A 16127-nucleotide genomic window follows, 5' to 3' on the forward strand; every position below is an offset into this window, starting at 1 on the left:
TATTTGCTGTCTACAAGAGACCACTTCAGACATAGAGACACATATAGACTGAAAGTAAGGGGATGGAAAAAGATATTCCATGCAAATGGAAACCAAAAGAAAGCTGGAGTAGCAATTCTCATATCAGACAAACTAGACTTTAAAATAAAGACTATTAGAAGAGACAAAGAAGGACACTACATAATGATCAAGGGATCGATCCAAGGAGAAGATATAACAATTGTAAATATTTATGCACCCAACATTGGAGCACCTCAATACATAAGGCAAATACTAACAGCCATAAAAGGGGAAATCGACAGTAACAGATTCATAGTAGGGGACTTTAACACCCCACTTTCACCAATAGACAGATCATCCAAAATGAAAATAAATAAGGAAACACAAGCTTTAAATGATACATTAAACAAGATGGGCTTAATTGATATTTATAGGACATTTCATCCCAAAATAACAGAATACACATTTTTCTCAACTGCTCATGGAACATTCTCCAGGATAGATCATATCTTGGGTCACAAAACAAGCTTTGGTAAATTTAAGAAAATTGAAATTGTATCAAGTATCTTTTCTGACCACAACGCTATGAGAGTAGATATCAATTACAGGAAAAGATCTGTAAAAAAATACAAACACATGGAGGCTAAACAATACACTACTTAATAACCAAGAGATCACTGAAGAAATCAAAGAGGAAATCAAAAAATACCTAGAAACAAATGACAATGGAGACACGACGACCCAAAATCTATGGGATGCAGCAAAAGCAGTTCTAAGAGGGAAGTTTATAGCAATACAATCCTACCTTAAGAAACAGGAAACATCTCGAATAAACAACCTAACCTTGCACCTCAAGCAATTAGAGAAAGAAGAACAAAAAAACCCCAAAGTTAGCAGAAGGAAAGAAATCATAAAAATCAGATCAGAAATAAATGAAAAAGAAATGAAGGAAACGATAGCAAAGATCAATAAAACTAAAAGCTGGTTCTTTGAGAAGATAAACAAAATTGATAAACCATTAGTCAGACTCATCAAGATAAAAAGGGAGAAGACTCAAATCAATAGAATTAGAAATGAAAAAGGAGAAGTAACAACTGACACTGCAGAAATAAAAAAGATCATGAGAGATTACTACAAGCAACTCTATGCCAATAAAATGGACAACCTGGAAGAAATGGACAAATTCTTAGAAAGGCACAACCTGCCAAGACTGAATCAGGAAGAAACAGAAAATAAGAACAGACCAATCACAAGCACTGAAATTGAAACTGTGATTAAAAATCTTCCAACAAACAAAAGCCCAGGACCAGATGGCTTCACAGGCGAATTCTATCATTAAGAGAAGAGCTAACACCTATCCTTCTCAAATTCTTCCAAAATATAGCAGAGGGAGGAACACTCCCAAACTCATTCTACGAGGCCACCGTCACCCTGATACCAAAACCAGACAGGATGTCACAAAGAAAGAAAACTACGGGCCAATATCACTGATGAACACAGATGCAAAAATCCTCAACAAAATACTAGCAAACAGAATCCAACAGCACATTAAGAGGATCATACACCATGATCAAGTGAGGTTTATCCCAGGAATGCAAGGATTCTTCAATATACGCAAATCAATCAACGTGATACACCATATTAACAAATTGAAGGAGAAAAACCATATGATCATCTCAATAGATGCAGAGAAAGCTTTCGACAAAATTCAACACCCATTTATGATAAAAACCCTGCAGAAAGTAGGCATAGAGGGAACTTTCTTCAAAATAATAAAGGCCATATATGACAAACCCACAGCCAACGTCGTCCTCAATGGTGAAAAACTGAAAGCATTTCCACTAAGATCAGGAACAAGACAAGGTTGCCCACTCTCACCACTCTTATTCAACATAGTTTTGGAAGTTTTAGCCACAGCAACCAGAGAAGAAAAGGAAATGAAAGGAATCCAAATCAGAAAAGAAGAAGTAAAGCTGTCACTGTTTGCAGATGACATGATACTGTACATAGAGAATCCTAAAGATGCTACCAGAAAACTATTAGAGATAATCAATGAATTTGGTAAAGTAGCAGGATACAAAATTAATGCACAGAAATCTCTGGCATTCCTATACACTAAGAATGAAAAATCTGAAAGTGAAATTAAGAAAACACTCCGATTTACCATTGCAACAAAAAGAATAAAATATCTAGAAAAAAACCTACCTAAGGAGACAAAAGACCTGTATGCAGAAAATTATAAGACACTGATGAAAGAAATTAAAGACGATACAAATAGATGGAGAGATATACCATGTTCTTGGATTGTAAGAATCAACATTGTGAAAATGACTCTACTACCCAAAGCAACCTACAGATTCAATGCAATCCCTATCAAACTACCACTGGCATTTTTCACAGAAGTAGAACAAAAAATTTCACAATTTGTATGGAAACACCAAAGACCCCGAATAGCCAAAGCAATCTTGAGAACGAAAAACAGAGCTGGAGGAGTCAGGCTCCCTACTTCAGACTATACTACAAAGCTACAGTAATCAAGACAGTATCGTACTGACACAAAACCAGAAAGACAGATCAATGGAACAGGATAGAAAGCCCAGAGATAAACCCATGCACATATGGTCACCTTATCTTTGATAAAGGAGGCAGGAATGTACAGTGGAGAAAAGACAGCCTCTTCAATAAGTGGTGCTGGGAAAATTGGACAGGTACATGTAAAAGTATGAGATTAGATCACTCCCTAACACCATACACAAAAATAAGCTCAGGGCTTCCCTGGTGGCGCAGTGTTTGAGAGTCCGCCTGCCTATGCAGGGGACACGGGTTCGTGCCCCGGTCTGGGAAGATCCCACATGCCACGGAGCGGCTGGGCCCGTGAGCCATGGCCGCTGAGCCTGTGTGTCCAGAGCCTGTGCTCCACAACGGGAGAGGCCACAACAGTGAGAGGCCCACGTGCAGCAAAAAAAAAAAAAAAAAAAATGCTCAAAATGGATTAAAGACCTAAATGTAAGGCCAGAAACTACCAAACTCTTAGAGGAAAACATAGGCAGAACACTCTATGACATACATCACAGCAAGATCCTTTTTGACCCACCTCCAAGAGAAATGGAAATAAAAGCAAAAATAAACAAATGGGACCTAATGAAACTTCAAAGCTTTTGCACAGCAAAGGAAACCATAAACAAGATGAAAAGACAACCCTCAGAATGGGAGAAAATATTTGCAAATGAAGCAACTGACAAAGGATTAATCTCCAAAATTTTTAAGCAGCTCATGCAGCTCAATAACAAAAAAACAAACAACCCAATCCAAAAATGGGCAGAAGACCTAAATAGACATTTCTCCAAAGAAGATATACAGACTGCCAACAAACACATGAAAGAATGCTCATCATCATTAATCATTAGAGAAATGCAAATCAAAACTACAATGAGATATCATCTCACACCAGTCAGAACGGCCATCATCAAAAAATCTAGAAACAATAAATGCTGGAGAGAGTGTGGAGAAAAGGGAACCCTCTTGCACTGTTGGTGGGGATGTAAATTGATACAGCCACTGTGGAGAACAGTACGGAGGTTCCTTAAAAAATTACAAATAGAACTACCATATTACCCAGCAATCCCACTACTGGGCATATACCCTGAGAAAACCATAATTCAAAAAGAGTCATGTACCAAAATGTTCATTGCAGCTCTGTTTACAATAGCCCAGAGATGGAAACAACCTAAGTGTCCATCATTGGATGAATGGATAAAGAAGATGTGGCACATATACACAATGGAATATTACTCAGCCATAAAAAGAAATGAAATTGAGCTATTTGTAATGAGGTGGATAGACCTAGAGTCTGTCATACAGAGTGAAGTAAGTCAGAAAGAGAAAGACAAATACGGTATGCTAACACATATATATGGAATTTAAGAAAAAAAATGTCATGAAGAACCTAGAGGTTAGACAGGAATAAAGACTTGAGGATATGGGGAGGGGAAAGGTAAGCTGTGACAAAGCGAGAGAGAGGCATGGACATATATGCACTACCAAACGTAAGGTAGATAGCTAGTGGGAAGCAGCCGCATAGCACAGGGAGATCAGTTCGGTGCTTTGTGACCGCCTGGAGGGGTGGGATAGGGAGGGTGGGAGGGAGGGAGACGCAAGAGGGAAGAGATATGGGAACATATGTATATGTATAACTGATTCACTTTGTTATAAAGCAGAAACTAACACACCATTGTAAAGCAATTATACTCCAATAAAGATGTAAAAATAATAATAATAAAAATAAATAAAAAAATAAAAATCTGGTTATTTTCCAAAACTAACACTGAAATACCTTCCTCCTCAAAAAAAAAATTTTTTTTCCTTTTATGGAAGCTAAAACTCTACTTAACAAAAACACTTAGGCTGAAGGATTAAACAAATCCAAGTATCACTTAATGAATCTGTATATGGTATATTTTTCACAAGAATTTAAACTGCACTAATTCACTCACTTTAAGTATATAACACTTAGACTGCTCTCAATAACAGGAATCTGAAAAACCTAACATACTTGCTCTACTCCCAAATATATCTCTAAATATCTATACACACATGTATCTAGTAAACTATATCTACACATTCTGTTTACCAAATAAGCTTTTCTACCTCTAGTGACCAGATAGGTCCACGGCATCAATTACTTTCATCTTAACAAATTTAAAGGAAAAAGGGGAAACAGAGATATTGTACCATGAGGGCCAGACTGAAGGAAATGTTATAGGACAAATAATCCAGTTCTTTTCACAAGTAAGTTTCAAGGAAAAATACTACATGGGATTTAACGAGGCTTAACGGACATTAAAAAAAAATTCAGTGTATGAACCTTATTGGAATTCTCAGTTGAACACTTTTTAAAAAATCAACAGTAAATTTGAAAATTGATGAAATGTTTGGTAATTTTAAAGAAATAATACAGTGCTCGCTTTGGCAGCACGTATACTAAAATTGGAACGATACAGAGAAGATTAGCATGGCCCCTGTGCAAGAATGACACGCAAGTTCGTGAAGCGTTCCATATTTTTAAATGGCTGTGCAGTTCTCTAGGCATTAATTTTAAAGATTATAACTTCACTTTATCACAATCAAACTTCTCAGACATACTTAGAACTATTTGTGGATATTCTTTTCTGTTTAATTTGTATGTGTTCATTCATGTAGTAGTGCTACAATGTTTGAATTGTAGTGGCTTTATAGCAAGTTATATAGCTGCATGCTAATTAACAGATACTCAACTTCTAATAAAATGTATTACTTGTAAAAAAAAAGAAATAATACAAATTATTTTAGGTATGATAATAGCATTTCAGTTATGTTTTTAAAGAGTCCTGATTTTTTGGACATAAACTAAATACTAAAATATTTACAGATGAGATTATAAAATGTCTCGAATTTACTTCAAAATAAGCCCAGAGTTGATGGAAAGTAGTTGGCAGAAGAAATGAAAGATTAGTCATGAACTGATAACTGGTGAAGCTGTGGGTATATGGAGGATTCTCATATTAGCTATATTAGTCATTCTATGTGTTTGTGTGTAGGAACTTTTAATAACAAAAATTTTTTTTAATCTTCATTTTCACTCTACTTGAAAAAAGAAAAGCAGGAATGGAAAGCAATAAATCTGAGGGGGAGGTATCTTAAAAAGACAGAGGGCGTCCTGAAGCATACTTGTGAAGTGTCATCCATTTTGGGATTTTGGATTTTTCACCTTAATAATCATCAGCAGTATATTAGCATAATTTCTGTTATCTGGTATGAAAGGCAGAACTTTAAAGGATGCCCCATAACCTTTTGAGGGTGAGTGGAACCTATGAATATGATGAGCTATCACTCTTGTGATTATGTTATATTATATGGTCAAAGGGAGATTATCTTGGGTGGGCCTGACCAAATCTGATGAGACCTTAAAATTACCCACTTCTCTGGCTGATTAAAGAAGATGCCTAGAAGAAGAAATCAAACATCCTAGAAGAAACTAAACATCCTTGTGTGAACTTCCAGTGTAGGCCCATGTGGCATAAAATGTAGGTTGCCCCTAGGAGCTAAAAGCAGTCTCTGGCCAACAGCTAGGAGTATTCAGTCCTATAGTCACAAGGAAGTAAATTCTGCCAACAACCAGAGAGCTTGAAGGAATCCTCTGAACCCCAGATGAGAACTGCAGCCTTGGCTGACCCGTGAGTTTTGCCCTGGAGACACCCTGAGCAGAGAGCCTAGCCACAGCATGCCCAGACTCCTGACCTGGTGGTGTTTTAAGCCGCTAAATTTGTGGTAATTCATTATGCAGCAATAAAACTAATATGTCTGGAAAAGCACCTTATACCCAAATAGTACCTCAAAGTCTACCTCTACACGAGTTTATGATCCCAGTGGCACCAAGTGAGTAGCTAAACATTCAGCAACTTAACGCTTAATGCAGTACTTCTCAAAGGATCATGAATCCAAATTTGAGAAACCTTGAGCTACATAATCCCTTATAAATGAAATATTCTTTGTCCAACACACACGGTTAGCTTTACAGGCAAGATTATATACCTGAGTGCTTTTTACAGTGTGAAGTCTTCTACAGGAGAAAAATCCTGCAAAATAATCAAATGGAGCAAGCTTAAAGCAAACTGTGACTAAGCCAAACATATCACCAAAACCTTAGCTTATCATCACATCAGGTATAAAACAGTGCAAAGCTTTCTATCCTTTAATGCCCTAGCTCACAATTAGGAGGTATGAGAAGAATATGAGCCTGATTCCATTACAACAAAATGCCATTATAACAAAGTTTCCCATGGCTCAGGTGGTCCTGAGGAATTATCACAACTACACTTTGTCCATGTTATACATCTATTTATTTAAGGAAAACATTGAGACGTACATGAAGAAAAGAAATAGAAAAGTAAGTCAAAGATATTATCCCCAAGGTCTAAAATTCTGTTTCCAAGGTTTTACTTAGTCTGATTCTTTTTAGCCTTCTTTTTTTGGGGGGGAATAACAGCTTTGTTTCAACATAATTCATACACCATAAAATTCATTCATTTAAAATGTATAGTTTAGGGGGTTTTAGTGTACTTACAAACTGGTAACCATTATAAGTAATTTTAGAACATTTTCATCATCCTTAAAAAAAAAAACCCGTATTCTGCTTTTTTTTGTTTTTAGCTGTCATTCTTTCTTTAACACCATGTCATGCTAACAAATTTTTCTCTAGTACTAGAAAACACTGGCCATCTGAGACTCAAAATCAGCATTTAGGGGAGAAAAGAGCTGAGGGTAAAAGATTTGATCTGCAGGAATAACAGATATTGGAACAATTGATTTGGGATTGTAGAGCATTGCTTCCTATAAGTGATGCTGGGAACATTCCTTTGAAAACGTGGACATGATCCAAATAAGCAAAACATGAAATTACTTGCCAGTGAAAAGCAAAGACTCTTTCACTGGGGAGAGTCTTCACCTATTGCACAATGTAATTTGTTTATTTCAGAAGCTGAAGACAGAGGATAATCTGAGCTTTCTTTAGTAAAACAAGAGTTCTGTATTCCAAAGGGAAAAATCTGGAATTTAAAACAGCATTCTGATATGCTCACACCCAGTATCAAAACATTCTTCACCTGCCAAGTGAATAAACAAATGATGCTTTAAGGTGTCACTTCCATAGCTTATGAGATAGTCCATAAAATGCTCAATATAATATTTTCCCCTTAACTTAGTTATTCACTTGCCTCTGATATGCTTGATAGAAATTTGGATCTAATCTGATTATTCTAAGTAAAATCCAAGTAAACGGAGCCATTTTATTGTGTTTCCCACCTTTGGTAGTTATAACTCGAGACTTTGAAATCCTCCATGATGGCCCATGGCATAGGCCAAGTTAGGAAATTTGCAACAAACAAATCTGCCTCATGTTTATGAAGCCAGAGATGAGTCTGATCGGAAACTCACTCTGAGTGACAAGGCAAGTTTGAGTGCTGCCAAAGCCCAAGTTTTTGAGTCAAGTTTTACAGACATTCTTTTTTGAGGGAGAGAAAAAAAGGGAGACATCAGTCTGCTGCTAATCCTTTTCAGAGTTCTTCCCTCACTGCTGATTTGAGATAAACTGTCATTTTTAAAGGCAAATGCCTTTTTCTTTTTTTTTTAAGCATTTTGGCGTTTGATAATAACAACAGAGATGATCTTTTCTTTCCCCAAAGCCTCATCTTCTTTATCCACAGATAACTTTACTGACCTACCAACACAGGTTATGGGCTTCAAAGTTGTTTTCCCGCTAGCGCTGGTGGGCTTGCCCTGACCCAGCGTCAGTGTCTCACAGAGTCCCCTGTTGTGACCAAGGACATGTCCTTAAACTATGCCTGGCCTCCCAGGCAGTGGTCATGGAAACATGGAGAAGTGACCCTGAAGAGTTTAATCCACTGACCTTCACTTTGCTCTAACCAACTACCCAAATAAATAAAAACAGCAGGATAGCTTGGTCTCCCAGATGAATTCCAATTTACCCCTAAATATCCAAGCCTGGTCCAATGCTTAAAATTCCCAGGCCATCCAAAATCTGTCACCTGGCTTTCAACTGGGCCCAATTTTGCTCCCCGGGGGACATTTGGCAATGTCTGGAGACATTTTGGTTGTCACAGCTGGGGGAAGCTTTGCTACTAGCATCTAGAGGGTAGAGGCCCGGATGTTAATGAATATCATACATGCACAGCACAATCCCCAACAACAAAGAACCATCCCACCTAAAATGCCTAAAATGCTGAGACGGAGAAACCCTGGATTGGGTCATTGGCCAGCCCAGTGCTGGATAAACGTTTGAAGAGACTCTTATTGCAATTTAATTTAGTTTAAAACGGGGATTGAAAACTCAAATGCCTTCAAGGGCCAAGGAGGTAAAGAAATATCACATAAACAAAGTGGCTGTGTATGAGGCACTAGGGTGCTGTGAGGTCAGTGACAAATTAGAGTGTAAATGCTCAATAAAACCATTCCCTTTTTAAAAATAACACTGTGTTGGCCAAATAAAACATGACTGTTGGCTACACCCATCCTGTGTGGCAATGGTGGTAATCAAATTCTGGTTTAAAGAGATGATCAATTTAAAGAGAACTGGATGGTCACACAAAGACACCATCTAGCCTCATCCCTTACTTATATCCTACGGAATTTCCTAAGCCCCAGGACTGGAGAATGTGACTAGAAGCTGTTTAGTTAAGGAGATTAGAGATCAGATCTTGAGGGTTTAGCTCCAGCCAAGAACAGGGTCTCAGAAACCTTGCGCTAAGAGCAGAGACCAATGTTGGAAATTCTGAAGGGGAAAAAATAGAGTTCCTCCACACTGATCTCCATTCTAGGGAAACTCAGTGGACATTACATCAATGTTACACAGCGCCATATAAGTGAGGTCATTATGTTAAGATGAAACCATTCTCATAAAATTTTAGAATTTTCACATTGTTTCACAGATGAGGAAACAGAGGCCCAGGAAAGTTTAAAGGAACGGCCAAGATCACCCAAATCTAAACCTAAAATCAAATGGTGTTTCTTTTTCCTCTGTGCAATTGCCAAGCAGCAACCAAAAAGCGAAGGGATTTTGTTCAGGGTGTCAAACATTCGTGTCTAAACTCTCGACCAACATAAGTAAGTTATACGTAGATGTTAAACTTACTCAGCATCATCCCCTTTCCCTGTCAGAAAAATCATTAATCCATTTGCCCCAAGTCATTGTTTTAGGATCTCTTTTTCATGTAACAGAAAAATTTAAAGCAGGTTAAATATTTCCAGCCCTCCTTTCAGATTAAGCTGGAGAGAGGAAAGCCAAGTCAGCAACCGGAGCACAAGGAGAAGGAAGCCCCAATCTGAACATCCCCGTGTGGATACTTTCTGTTGGAGGAATTCCTGACCTGTATAAACAAAGGCAATCCAGAGGGAAACAAATGATAAGATAAGTGAAACCCAATAACTCCCTCTGTCTTCCCTTCCACCTACTTCCCCCAACTTGTTCCATCAGAAAAACAATCTGAGCTTGGGAGAATTAAAATGTAAGCCATCCCCTCTCTGCTGCCACACGGCTCCCTATTCTAAGTCGGAGGTTAAGGGGGAAGACCATTTGTAAGGTCGGTGAGTGTGGCTTCCCTGGTATGGAACCTGGCCACAGGGTACCACGGTCTCCCTTTGCCCACAGACAGGTTCCTGGCAAGGAAGTAGGTCACTGGTCCTTCAGACTCAAATTGCAATCCAAGGAGTATAGTAGGAAAAGCTGGGGTATGGAAGAAAGGTACCTTCCGTCACAGGAAAAGAAAAGAAATTGGGTCAAACCAAAAATTTTATATACTTAAAAAAAAATTTTTTTTTACTCACTTCCTTAGCATAAAATATGAAGCAAGGCAGTCTCTTGCCATGGTTCCTGGAACTGTAGTTGGAAGTGTCACCTACTCATTGAGTTTCAAGCCCTAAATGGGTCACAGAAGTTTTCTAGTCCAATCTAATCTCTATTCTTGATTTTAAAAATACAAAAATATAATAACATGCCTTTCATGTAACCTTCTGAGGACATAATGAAGTCTTAGCTATCAGCTTCAATTCCAGCAAGATTCATTCCACACCCTCTCTGACTTTTACTCTGAATGACCATTGAGTGCTGAGCAGGGAGGGGGGTGTGGGGAGGAGAACCTCTAATGCAAACTAGATTGCCACACACAAACAGAATGGAAAACAAACAGAAATGTTGTTTCTTTTGCCACCATCATCCTAACTCAAATAGCCACCGCTAACATGGGGTAACTGTGGCAGCATTTTTTTTTTAATTCCTAAATCATTTACCTTGGCCAAAACCATGACATTTTCTATATTCAAAATTTCACCAACTTTCAAGAGTAGAGAATGCAGCAAGGACCTTTAAATGGTTTGATTTGTCCATTTCATTAACTTTTTACAATAAGTTTTGTAGTAAATTCTCAGGATTTAGAAGGGTCCCTAGCCTAACCCTCTTGTCACAGAACTGTAGTTTCTAACTTAATTCGTGTCTAGACATTTCACTGCTCAGTTTTACCAAATCTCTACGAATCAAATACAAGTTTAAGCCTAGACACGTGTGAACAATCTAACTCACCTGGTGAAGGATGTTGGGCACGATCCTTCACTCTTCTTCCAGGGTGCAAATCTGCAGAATTTTATGGGAGAAGAGTGAAGCCCAGAATGGGCACCAAAACACACACTAATGACTGTGGTCACACCCCCAAGAAAGGGAAGGAAAAGACCAAGGCTGTGTTTTAGGAAGCTGCCCCTAGTCCTGACCCACACTCTTCACAGGAGGACACCTGTCAGAAGGATAAACATAGTTCCTAGGCAAACTGCTGGTGAAGCCCTACCTCTAACTTATGGGGTCTGAAAAAACTAAGACCCTCATCAGTTCATTTTATAATATGGCACCATCTTTTGCCCTTAGTGATGATGGCTATGCACTGATATATCCACAGGGTCTATCCTCCACTGTTTAGTGTCCTTTGTGACCAAGAGCATGATGAGTTAAAAAAAAAAAAAAAGAGTTACTAGAATTACAGGTGCAGTTGGTGACTCCAAGACAAGGCAAAGCTAACCCATGCCCTTGACCTGGTTTGTACGTCACTAACAAACTGAGCTTAGCCAATAAGCCAGAATATAAGAACTCATCTCAAAAAACAAAAGATGGGCATCTGTATTGCCCAGACAATGCCCAAAGATCGGATCTAGGCTATCTACACTTGGAAGTCTAAATTCAGACAGTCCATCAGATGGGCAATGTTTGCCAATCGTACAGAAGGTATTTTTTTCAGAAATGAAGAGGACAAAGACCAGTTTAATACGTGTCCCTAATTGTGTGCCTGGCAGAAGTACAAGGAACCTTCAACTCCGATCCTGGTGCAATTTATAGAACAGAATGAGCTCAGGTTATTACTAAAGGTGAATGACATACTTAGGAAATGTAACAAGACGAATTTAAAAAAGGTTCTGAAACTAATGTCTGTTAAATGAATATTACGTTTGAGCAGCCTAAGGGCTAACAAGTCTTTTGTTTTCATTTTCCTTTCCTGGCAATATGCTGTTAGGGCATAACTTTCCTATTATTTCTCTAAATGACACAGTTTGTGTTTTATTCAATTGTCTTCATTAAATATTGTCAAAGTGGCACAATATCCAGTGTTAAGCCAAAAGTAAAAGATCTATTGTAAGTCAGGAAATCACACCAACTACACTGGAAATTGAACTTGCTTGCCTAGTTTTCCACATTTAATTCACAATAGTGGCTATGGTTTAAAAGAACTGCAATTGTATATTTGGTGCCAAATTTGCTCCACTGTAAAAGTAAGTCTCTCTTCTAAGGTGAGTGAGGAAAAAGCTTATTTTAATGTGTAAGGATACCCAGTATTAGATTACGTGTTTGACTACTACTCAAGTTTTCATTTTCTTTTCAAAAGAGCTTTCACAATTTATGTTAAAAGACAACAGGGAGTTGGGAAGCTAAGAAGTTATGGGAGTCTTAACTCTCAAGACAGGCTTCTGTGGCCCTGTTCTGGGTGAGAAGGGCTTTCTTCAGATAAGGGATTCAACCTACTGAAAAGTTATCTCAGTTAACAAGAGGGTCTAATGCTGGACAAACTCCACATAGATTCAGAGATGGCATTTAAGAGCATTTCCTTTTTCGAATAATTTGCCCATCATTCACAAAGCAAAAGGGAGGGAGTTCAAAAATTCTTAACATTCAAATAAACAAATGCAACATTTTAAATCTCATACAACAGTTTCTGTTCCAGAAAATCAGACTCTAAGAAACCATTAAGTGAAGAAGCAGTTTTACTCTTAATCAACCCAGCACTTGTTGACCTAGCACTGTTTCAGAATCAAGAGACACAAAGGAAGTTGTGATTCCCCCAACTCAATGGAGAGAAAAGAATAACATATAGGAAAACCAGGGGCAAGGCAATAGTCGGGGGGGGGGGGGGGTGTAAAGAACTGGAAGCCTGGGTCCCTAACAGGGTCTGCCAGTTACCAGCTGTGTGACCTGAGCTCGGTGAGTTCCTTAAGTTCTTCGTGCCTCAGTTTCCTCAGCTGTAAAATAGTGATAACAGTACCTACCTCATGCAGCTGTGGAGGAGTCTATAGTTAAGCTCATGTAAAGTATTAGGAAAGGCCTGACCCAAGTTTAGCACCTCACATCCCTTGACTGTTAGTATCACATTAGGTATGAGTGTTTGTTTGCGTGGTCAGGCTGAGGGCGCTAAGGAGCAAGGAGCCGGGCGTGGTGGCGAAAGCGGAGGGACAGGCAGGGAAGGCTTCCCAGAAGCTATGGCACTCAAGCTGGATCTGAGAGCACAAGGAGAATTCAGATGCTCAGAAGAGTGCTCATTCCAGGTGAGGGGAGCCATTACTGCAGAAAGTCACAGATAGGGGTAAAAACCAGGTGTGCTTAAACATCAGCAGGGAAAATAAGCTCACCAAGGCTGAGGGTATATTTGGTAACCTCAGATTAATGGATTAATGGGCAGGGGAGGGGGGGTGCTCAGGCTCTGTGTGGTTGTTGCTATGCTCCTAGGACTTAACATTTAAATCACTTTTAGATATGTGTACTATGAATGCAAACTCACTCTGAAATGCTCATTTCTCTGTTTTTGGAACAGTGGAAAGGATGCCAGAAAATACAACGGTAAATGTTTTTTTTTGCTGTGGAAATAGTCTGCTCAAGTGGAATGTAGGTCACCAAAATCAACTTGCATCTCATTGTCATCTGTCCCTCTTTCAGTGGAGGCAATAAGTGGTAGCCTGAAGGAAGGGGGAGGAGCGGCACTTCAGATCCATCCTTCAATTCCAATCTCTATCAGCCACTTAGCGACTCCAAGCACAACCCTCAACAGAGGTATCCTAGGACAGCCCCAGCCTGCCCCCCCACCCAGCCCTGCCAATCTACAGAAAAAGCCCTACTTACCAAGTTCTGAAATATTACCTGTGCTAGCAGTTGCCTCTAAACCAAGCTCTCAGGGAAACCACTATCATCTGATGCGGTAAGTGTTTAAGATATACATTCACTTAAAAGATTCCTTCCATTACCAAGTTAGAAATTATGGTGCCAAAATAAGTGACAGTAGTCCACATTCCTTGTCCAAAGAAGAAAAATCACAAAACAGAAGAATTTTCATTTTGACTGGTGCCCCCTCTAGAGATTCAACTAGTTTGCTAACCTAAGTTGGCCAAGTTGCTTTGTTTCCTGAAATGTAAGGATAGACTTAACACTTGGAAATACCAGGAGCATGACACGAAGCCAGGGAGGGCCCCACAGAAGTTACAGGCTCTGTGATTATTTCCTGAGCCAAACACCTAAGGCTCTCAGTGGTACCAAACTTTGTTGGAAAAGCTTGTTTCCCCTGATCCAACAGCTGTAAGTTTTTAAGTAATTTAACAGAAGACCTCAAGATTCTCAAGCCAAAGCCACTCTTTATACTATCCCCCAAATATTTACAAAGTGAAACACTTTCAGTCTTAACTATGTTTTGTTTGTAAACACCTTATTTGTTCTGATGACCACAGTATCAACACTAAAAGCAGCCTTTTAAACAAAGTAGCTCAAATAAAACCACACACAGACACACAAATTCTTAACACCCAGAGGCATGTCCACAAAGCAAGAAAGCCAGGGTTCAAATTCCTTGGCACCTTTTCACTGAGCTCCTGTGAGCACCACCCAAGGACATGACCCACTGCACCCTCTTTACTATCACACCTCCTCACTAATTCACACTACGGAAAACCCACAGAATGCAACTTACTGCATGATAACTGAATGCTACAAATATTGGACAAATGTCTTTTACCCTGTTCCCCTCTCACATCAGCCAGCCTGAACAACTTACCCCTGTTTATAGAACAACCCCACCCCAAATGAGAGAGCTATTGCCCACTCTTCTACCCACATGGTGCCTCTGGGGCCACTGGCAGCCTGGCAAAAGTCTCTAGGTATCTTGGCCTTGGTCTCTCTCTCCCTGTTCCCGTCATTTAGCTCCTGGGAAAGTTATCTGGGCCAAGGACAGTACAACAGAGAGAAATCTAGAAATGTCTGGTTTGGGGTAATAAGAATTATATAAAGAATTAATTATAGGGGGAAAAAGTCTCTGTGAGTGAATATATTCCAAAAGCAAATAGTTACAATTTGACTATTTCAAACACATGGAAGGCCGTTTATACCTCGTCACATGCTACACAGGAGTTTTGATTTATGCTGAGATGAAACTGCTTGACAGAAAACTAAGAGGAATATTACAACTGATGACAAAACTATCAGTGGAAAGAATATAGATCTTGGATCTCCAATCATGGTTCTACTAGTCAGTAGTGATTCAACAAATATTTATAAAATACCTACCAATGGCCAAACACTGCTTTAAATGCTGGATAGACAGGGATAGACAAGACAAAGACTGCTCTCAAAGACCTTCACGGAGTGGGAAAACCCCACACACATTGGAATTATTATCAGAATTATAGGCAGTCGGAAGTAAGGAGATAACTGAAGGAGATTTCAGTCAGTGCTAACTTCTATGACAAAAATTGTGAGTGAAATTTCTGATCCTGTTTCCTCGTGGGGATGTAACCACCTACTTAAAACAAGATGATGAATGTCAACCGCCTGGCACACAGCAACCCCAAGCATTTACCTGCACACGAATGTATACGCATAGATGCTAGCAGATATACACCTTCCCCCCTTAATTGCAATGTCTGTGATAATCCACTTTGGTATGAAATGAAAGCAGAAGGTAGGCAAAATGTTTGCATAATTCAATTACTCTTAATGCAATTAAATTACAAATAACTGCATTCAACAAGAATCTATAAAAAGTCAAAATCTAAACAATTCTACAATAAAAGGATAAAAAGAAGTCCAGATACTGGGATAATAGTAGTAGTAGAACTAATATTATAAATACTAATACAGCTGCCTTGCCCACTTTGAGGGATTACCATGAAAAGTCGGGCTATTTTGCCATACAAGTAAGGCTCAGAGATATTAGCCCGATATCAGTGTCAGAAGCTGGGCTTAAACTCTCATCTTCAGATTTCTTTGAGAAAAATAAAAGACA

The 16127-nt window shown here is 38.9% G+C and overlaps 1 protein-coding gene and 1 non-coding gene across 3 annotated transcripts in view; one reads left to right on the forward strand and one right to left on the reverse strand.

The window, feature by feature from the left end:
* The window catches only part of DAAM1 (dishevelled associated activator of morphogenesis 1), a 179253-nt gene that overhangs the window by 160916 nt on the left and 2210 nt on the right, over positions 1-16127 (reverse strand). The gene's annotated exons all lie outside the window — the stretch shown is intronic.
* On the forward strand, positions 4957-5063 carry LOC132506210 (U6 spliceosomal RNA). The gene has a single exon (XR_009535759.1). It is a non-coding gene; the product is annotated as a U6 spliceosomal RNA (small nuclear RNA).

This window comes from Lagenorhynchus albirostris, chromosome 1, assembly GCF_949774975.1.
Source record: "Lagenorhynchus albirostris chromosome 1, mLagAlb1.1, whole genome shotgun sequence".
Lineage (NCBI taxonomy): Eukaryota > Metazoa > Chordata > Mammalia > Artiodactyla > Delphinidae > Lagenorhynchus > Lagenorhynchus albirostris.